This window comes from Typopeltis vanoorti, chromosome 19 (genome assembly GCF_054136105.1).
Source record: "Typopeltis vanoorti isolate ZY-2024b chromosome 19, IOZ_Tvanoo_1.0, whole genome shotgun sequence".
NCBI classification, from domain to species: Eukaryota; Metazoa; Arthropoda; class Arachnida; order Uropygi; family Thelyphonidae; genus Typopeltis; species Typopeltis vanoorti.
Genome location: NC_143567.1, coordinates 69,762,826 through 69,771,215, shown reverse-complemented (window position 1 = coordinate 69,771,215; position 8,390 = coordinate 69,762,826).

Below are 8,390 nucleotides of genomic sequence, written 5' to 3'. Positions count from 1 at the left end.
GCCCTCCTTCTAAACTCCTCTCTGTCGTACCGCGGCAACAGACTCACCATCCTAACTCTGTCACTCTTTTCTTATGCTACCTTACTACAATACTTTCAAGTCCTCTCTCATAAAAACTTTATCTCCTTTCAATTCATTCGTTCCCGCCACAACTATCAATTCTTTCACCTTCTGTTTTTGTGCTCTAATACTCTCACTTACATCCTTAAATTTCGCACCCGGTAAGTACGATTTAGTTAAACTCCCATCTATCACACCTCTTAATAACGAGTCACCGTACAACACTCTTTCCTTCATTTCTGAAACTCTCCCACTCTTACGCTTATTTTTCCTTTCAAACATTTTCTTATTTCCGTTAGCCGAGGCACTCTGGAAAGAGTTTTGCAGGTGCTCCAACTGCCGCTGCGCATTGTGTATTACTCCGCGTAACCGTGCGATCTCACTCCTTACAAATAATTCCTCATTTTTTTTCATCATTTAAACCATTTTCTCTCTCTGTATAATTGCTTTCACTCTCTCTTTGATCACCGCTCTCATTGCCATCTTGTACAACATCGCAATTCCCTATCAAGCCATTATTTTCACTCCCATTCTGCCTTTCTTCAACCACAACAATCTCACGACATGACACATACTTCAATTCCTCACTTTCCTTACACTTTCTGCACATTCTCCCACCACCATCACTTTCCATCCAAACTCCAGCCTCCTTCGAGAATGCATACATCCCACACATATCACACTGGACAAACTCCCTCACATTAAAGTTTTTGAACAAAGGCCGTATTTTTGGACGCCATTATTTTTCGTCGCATTGGCGCCATGTGATTTTAAAGATACGTATTCTATGAAACGTATCTTTTAAATACTAAGTTAAAGAATTCACACCAAAATCACACAGACGCAACAAGCTACCCAGAAATAAACAATACTACGTTAAGATTTAAACCAATATTTCAATTTTCACTCACAATTATACTTAGCTTTCGGAGCTCTCTGAAAACACTCTGAAAACAAAGCTACCAAATTAAAGGATGACATTGTTTTTCCAGACCTGCGATTCGTTAAAGTATACAAGATTACTGAGACTCAGTGCACATAACATCCGATCATTATCGGAATTATCCACACTTTCGGGAATCCTAAATTCATTATTTTTTTATTTATTTTTATTTTTTTTTTAGTGTCAGCGGTTCTTCTGTCTTAATAACCTCACATATGCTGGTGTTATAAAGAGATTTGATCTCCGTTACCAATTGTTATAATAAAGAGGGGGATTATTAATTAATTTATTTATTATCAATCCTCATTTGTTATGAGATTTTCTTTACAACGATTATTTCTATTTCCGAGTGGTTTTATTTATATGTACAAGGGTACAATTCCAATTGGTGCAATGACTTTTAACGGTTTCTTTCAGAATTCGAAAAATCACTGACTCAAGACCAAATACAAAATATACACGTTCAGTAAAACAAAAACAATATATACACTTCAAATAAAATTACACAACTAACTACACAATTACGCTGAATATTCATTTTTATTCAGGAATAGATATTTTTTTTTACTGTCTGTTGTTTCCTAAGACTAGAATAAAAATGTCTCTATACCATTAAAAAAACTTTGCGACCTCAAAAGATGCTATACTGCACAAGCAAAAGAAAAAACAATTAGCATTTTTCTCCTAACATCCACTTTCAAATTTTCAGTTCCAGAAAACACGTGTAACAGCTGTTTGTAATAAAGCCATCGGATACAGAAAGCGCTCAACTCATGACAAGGTGACAACATTCAATTGGATTGGTTGACAATAACCAATCACAGACGTTGCTGGGGGGGAGCTCAGATTCTTACCTCACCCAGTCTCGCTTTCTCAGCGGTTTAAAAATACTAAAACGCTAAGAATTTGACCCGCAGTGCCCTCTTTACATCTTTTCGAATGGCTCAAAGGTGAATGCATTTTGAAAGCACACCTGGCTATTAACGCGAATGTGACGCAATGTTTACGCGTCGAAAAGTGCCCTCTTCATGAAGTGTGTTCAATTTTAGGAATCACGAAGTCTGCAAATGATTGGAGAAGTCTTTAACGGGAATAAATGAAAAAATTCAACATCGGTGATACTGATATTTCGTGGTAGCACCGCACACCCAGAATATTCTCCCCCCTGATTAATATATATACACACACCCACACACATATATATATATATACACGTTTATATTTTTTATATATTATTATAAACAATTACGTTTGCGCCTGTTAATATTTTAAACTTGCTTCGCCCCTTTAAGGACTGGCTTAAAGGGACGAAGCAAGAATGCTTTTCATCTTCCCCATTATCTGTGGAGGACACTGTAGGGATAAGGTGTTATTGAGCTATTAATTAAAGCTCCGATCATGGCAGGAAGGTAACAGCAATCGGATAGCCTCAGTGAGAACTTCATTGGCTATAGCATTGCCATCCATTACCCTCCAATGGTATTAATCACCGTATCTCAGGGTGAATGTTCATTCAATAGTCGGATTAACTTATTTATTTTTAGTAATACATAGCCTTATCAACTTTACCTATACAAGTTGCTGCAAGGTGTTTTTATTTTTAATAAGAATCTCTGGAGAAGATAGAGATGTAATTAATTTTTTAATGTATGAATACTGTATATTAAGGTTACCAAGTAATTTTATAAGTTTGGTTATTTAACTCCTAATCCCAAGTATGCAAACAATTAAGTTTGCGCCTGAAACATAGTTCAAGTGTAAAGATGGTATAACACCAGGGCAACTCATTGTAATGGTGGGTAAAGCTCTGATCACTAGTCTTAGTATTTTCCCATAATGTAAAGCACATCTCATTAAAAGATGTATGTTACAATACTATCTTTAGACTTCAACTATGTTTCAGACGCAAACTTAATTGCTTGCATACTTGGGATTAGGAGTTAAATAACCAGGCTTATAAAATTACTTGGTAACTCTAATATACAGTATATCCAAGTTCAAAAATTAATTACATCTATATTTCCTCCAGAGATTCTTATTAAAAATAAAAACACCTTGCGGCAACTTGTATAGTTAAAGTTGATAAGGCTCTGACCGCGCTAAACTAGGAGAAGGTGGATGGCGAATGAATGCAATCTTGGTAGATTCAATACCCTTGGAGGGTAATGGATGGCAATGCTGTAGCCAATGAAGTTCTAACTGAGGCTTGGCTATTGCTGTTACCCTCCTGCCATGATCAGAGCTTTAATAGTTCAATAACACCTTATATTATTATCCCTACGCTGTTCTCTACAAATAACGGGGAGGATGAAAAGCATTCTTGCTTCGCCCCTTTAAGCCAGTCCTTATAAGGACTATAAGAAAACTCGGAGAATTTGCTTGTTCTTCAAGTTTAAATGTTTTTTTTTTTTGTCATATAATAATTGATCATTCCTGCAAGATAAGTGAGAACATTAATTTTATTAAGAGATCCACTTGTGGAGAAAATTTGTTTTTAAGACACAAAGAGTATGGCTGAGAATCTTAAGTTCAATATTTGTTTAGGAAAACAAAGTAAGACTTTTGGGTTTAGAAATTTACTTGCCAAGGTTTTAAATGATGTCAATAAAACTAAGGTTTATTTAGAGAAGATTGTGTGTGTGTGTGTGTGTGTGTGTGTGTGTGTGTGTGTGTGTGTGTGTGTGTGTGTGTGTGTGTGTGTGTGTGTGTGTGTGTGTGTGTGTGTGTGTGGAGGGATTTTGAAAATCGGTTGCTTTGGTGCAACTGATGAATTTGTCTAACAACAAGAGACGAAATGAAGATTTAATTGTAGTTTATAAAAGTTAATTCAGTGCATTTATAAGAGAACAAGACAACAAGAATGCACTGCATTTGACTGAACAAAGATCTATGAAACAATATCATAAAAATAAGTCAAGAAGCAAGCTAGAACAAGTATATAAAGTTCATTTTTTTTTGTTTTTAGGGTAGGAAATATGTGGAATAGGATTCATCAATGGATTATAAAAGATTTGTAGAGGGTGCGAATTTATACAGAATTAGTTTTTATGGCGGAGTACGTAAATTAGAGTTTAAGTACGTTAATTAAATAATTTGGCATCGTTGAACACATCGGTATTCGAGGATGTCTCAGCACGACTATGCATAGAGAAAACAAAAAAGAAAAATGTTCCTTTCGCTATGAGTTTAGCATTTTAGGAGAAATAGAAAGGAAATGAAGTAAGAAAGGCCCATTCTTAATGGTATGATTGTATAAATAAATAAATGGTACAAGAATAATCGTGTTTCTTGTGGTCTAAGAACCTAACCCTGATAATCCCTTTGGAACTGTATGACTGTGAGACTGAAGTGAACATTAAACGGTATTTCGCGAAGTGTTGCCAAAAAAAAAAAAAAAAAAAAAAAATACTAGGTCGGCTAAGACTGAAATCGACAGATTTGTTTGTTTTGGGTAAAACAGAAATCACTGGCAGCAGTCCTTAAACATAAAAATTAAAACAAATATTTAAATAACAGTATTCCAAAATAATCCAAACATGATACTCACGGAATCTCCTGCTTGTTTTTATCTTTCTTTTGTCTTTTGCCGCAGCATCTGAAAAACATTAAAAATACCAATATTAAGGAAGAGACTTTTTTTATTACAATCTTTATGATTTGAATGTACTCGAAAAGCATCACTTTGTTGAATCCACTATTCTTAATGTTCCAACCATGAATCACATCTGATTTGAAAAATGGTTGAAAATTGAAAATTATTTTCACTCTTTTTAAGTTCTAATCTGCAATACCACGTGTTTTCTGGTTTGCGTATTTTGCAGGATGAAAAAAAAAAAAAACAGAGTCTACGAGAGGGGGAAACCCCAAACTCCCGTCCCACTGCCAATGTTTGAGACCAACTAACACGCTTCTACTTCAAAAGTCCTTTAAAGATTTAACTTTTAATTTTTTTTATTAATCTTATACTCATAATCATATATAGCTTATAAACATTTTATATTTTCACTTTAGTTTCCAAACGAAAATAAGTCAATACGAAGTTCAGAAACAATTTGCGAAATGTAAAAGAAAGGAAGCGAATCGATATTTGCTTTGAGGTTATTCCTCAAAGCAAATATCCTGTAAGAGATCAAATATTAGTGGACTGACGAGGCACTTAGAGCGTATGCAAGTATCACATTTAAAAGAAGGGCGAGGAAAATACAGAACCTCCAAGTAGATCGAAAAGAGTTAAGGCTAATCAGTCAATTTTCAACTTTGGTAATTTCAGATTATATATATATATATATATATATATATGAAATCACACTGTGTAACCGCAACTTAAGTTTAGAGCTTAGAGTATGCATGGTTAAATGCTATGTATGGTCTGTACTGCTGTACCGTGCAGAAACTTGGACCTTGAATAAAACATCGATGAAAAAATTTGAAGTCTTTGAGGTGTGGTTATACAGACAAATTTTAAAAAATACCATTGAGAGCAAAGACTTCCAATCAAAAAGTACTGGAACAAAAGAGGAAATCACGTAAACTTTAAGATACCATAAAAGAAAAAAAAATGTATATCTTGGTCTCCTAATGAAAAATATAAGATACTTCAACTGATTTTCAAAGGAAAAATAAACAGAATAAGAGTACAAGGAAAATGAAGAAGAACTTGACTGTCAGACATCAAACTGTGGACTGACATGAATTCTGAAAGCCCATTCAATTTACAAGGTGGTCGCACACCTTCGATATAAGATAATCCTCAAAGAAGTTTCTTCGCTGTTTTAATGAGCTACTGATTTTAAAGCTTCATCCGCTTCTCTTTTTTAATGTAGTTTTTAACAGCTTATGAATACAGGAGAGTTGGCGGCTGGCCGTTGCTATAGCAGCTTATCCAATGTTGAGAGGGATGTCTTTAAGGGTAGATGAACTATGGGTATACAGTCTCACCAGCCATATTCGGACCAAAAGGATAGAAAAAAAAATCGCTCGTGCTTTTAGAACTATGATACTACTATGGAGTAGATTACTCTCTGTTAGAAACAGCACTATATTTGCTGGCAGTCGGTACTAGATCCATCTAATTTTACTGTTCGATACTTCACAAATTCAAGCTTAAAAGTGGTGTGATCAGAGGGATCGTCGTTCACATCCGAGCACCGTGTGTGTGTGTGTGTGCGTGCGCGCGAGAAAGAGAGTATACGATAAAGAAAAAATCCTGAGTCCTACGGTAGTAATGCACTGTAGATTTTCAGCCTATCGTTGGAGGCGAGTAACATTTCAAAATAATAAAATTTATAAAAAATGGCAACGGTAAAGTATTTCAAAATCTCACTATAGGATTTAATTACTGTATTTAATTACAATAGGAGTAATAAGGTTAACAAATCAAATCATTATCTAATGTCATGCTCACCTGGTAAAGATGGAGAAGATGTTTCTCTTCTTGCGGCCGTTACGTTTTCTGAAATAAACACACACACATAAATTAAAACAGGAAATATTTTGCGTTCTTCGTGTATAAATATATATATTTGTGTGTGTGTGTGTGTGTGTGTGTGTGTGTGTGTGTGTGTGTGTGTGTGCGTGCGTGCGTGTGCGCGGTAGCAAGTATAAAATTAAAAAAAAAAAAAAACAAGTAGAAAAAATCTGTTTTCCACTGTAATTGTAATAATGTACTGTATATTCTCAGTCTTTCGTCGGAGGGAGTAACACTAAAAATAATAAAATAATAATAAACTCACCCTGGTAAAGATGGTAAATATTTGTTTTTTTCTCCTTTTCGTCATTTTTTCTGAAATAAACACACACACACACACACACACACACACACACACACACACACACACACACACACACACACACACACACACACACACACACACACACACACACACACACACACAAATTTTCAATACTGGGATATGTATGCATTAATAAAATGTTTACAAATGAAAATATTTTCAGTCTGTGTTTCTATATGTTTATGACCTCTGACCTGAAAAGTTCTAAGATCTGTAATACAACAGTGCAATGTGTGGTGGGTAAGTGACTAAGGAAAAAGAGGTAGTCTGCGGGTGTGTTTCTTATAATCACTTACTGTTGAAGGATGTTCCAACGAGGTGGGGTGGATTGAATGAAGAAAGAGGAGAATTTTATTCCGGATGCTTGGAGTTGGACAGTGTGTGGACGCTGTCTAGTGGCTGCTCAATTTCTTACGTGATTGGATGATGATGGAAGAATGGCAGTAGCCAGTTCAGCAGAGCAATGTCAATGAAAGAACCCACAGAAAAGTCATAATGTGGAAACAGAGCGCCAATGGAAAAGTGACGAAAGGACAGGGGTCACCTATTAAGCGGGTCGCCCTGTTCTGAATATCATCAAGAATCTCTAGGAAAGTTTTAGGTGCGCTACGTGAATGTTAGAATAGTATTGCAAGGTATATCACATCTACGACTTCTAAAGTGTTAGGAGTTGAGGAAGAAAAGTAATGATTTGAACAAAAAAGAACACCAATATTTTAGAGTCTGAAGAGATGTAATATTTTGAGCGAGCATAAATTGGATGCGATAGTTAGCCCAAGAAAAGAAAGTTGATCTTGATTGGTACATTATCAAAGGTGAGTGCGCGAAACAGTCACAGAAAACTCCAGTGTCTGTATCTACGAGGGCCCACGTAATATGGTATATACGTGACGTAATATATGATAATCATAATTGGACATAATATGTAAGTTATAGTGATCGCTTATAATATAAGTTTAAAATAAAGGCCAGCATAATTTAGTCCCATGAGGTAGTATCTCAATCTTTTTCTTAAAGCATATTCTGAGGTTATTGATTTTATTTCATTTGAGAGTTTATTGCAGCTGCTTGTTGCTAGGTTTTCAAAGGATTTATGAAAAACTTCTTTGTTTACCTTGGATGGTAAGTTCCAGCCACAGTGTAAATCATAATCTGCATTATACACCAAAAAACTTACAACGTTCTTTCTTACATATGACATGCAACCATAAAGATAGAGTTTCTGTAGTGGCAAAACATTAATGAATGGCAAACAGATCGTTGGTTGAATGTGCGAAGTCAGTAATGGCTATAGCTCTAATTATTCTATTTTGTATTCATATCAAAGGAATTCCTCTCTAAATCCTACCCACACATCATCGTGGTGGAGAAGTGAACGGGAGAGGTAGGTGAAGTATGTCGGAAGCTTGATCTTCCAGAAGGGCCACCCTAGGCATGAAGGATACATCAATATTCCCGGCTAACGTGGGATGCGTCTGGTGATTGGAATAGCAACCCGTCATTGGACGTAAAACAATATTGCTCGAGAAATGAAGACAAATATGAATCGGATGGAAAAATGGAATATCGATCGGAAAAGGCGAAGAAAACGATAA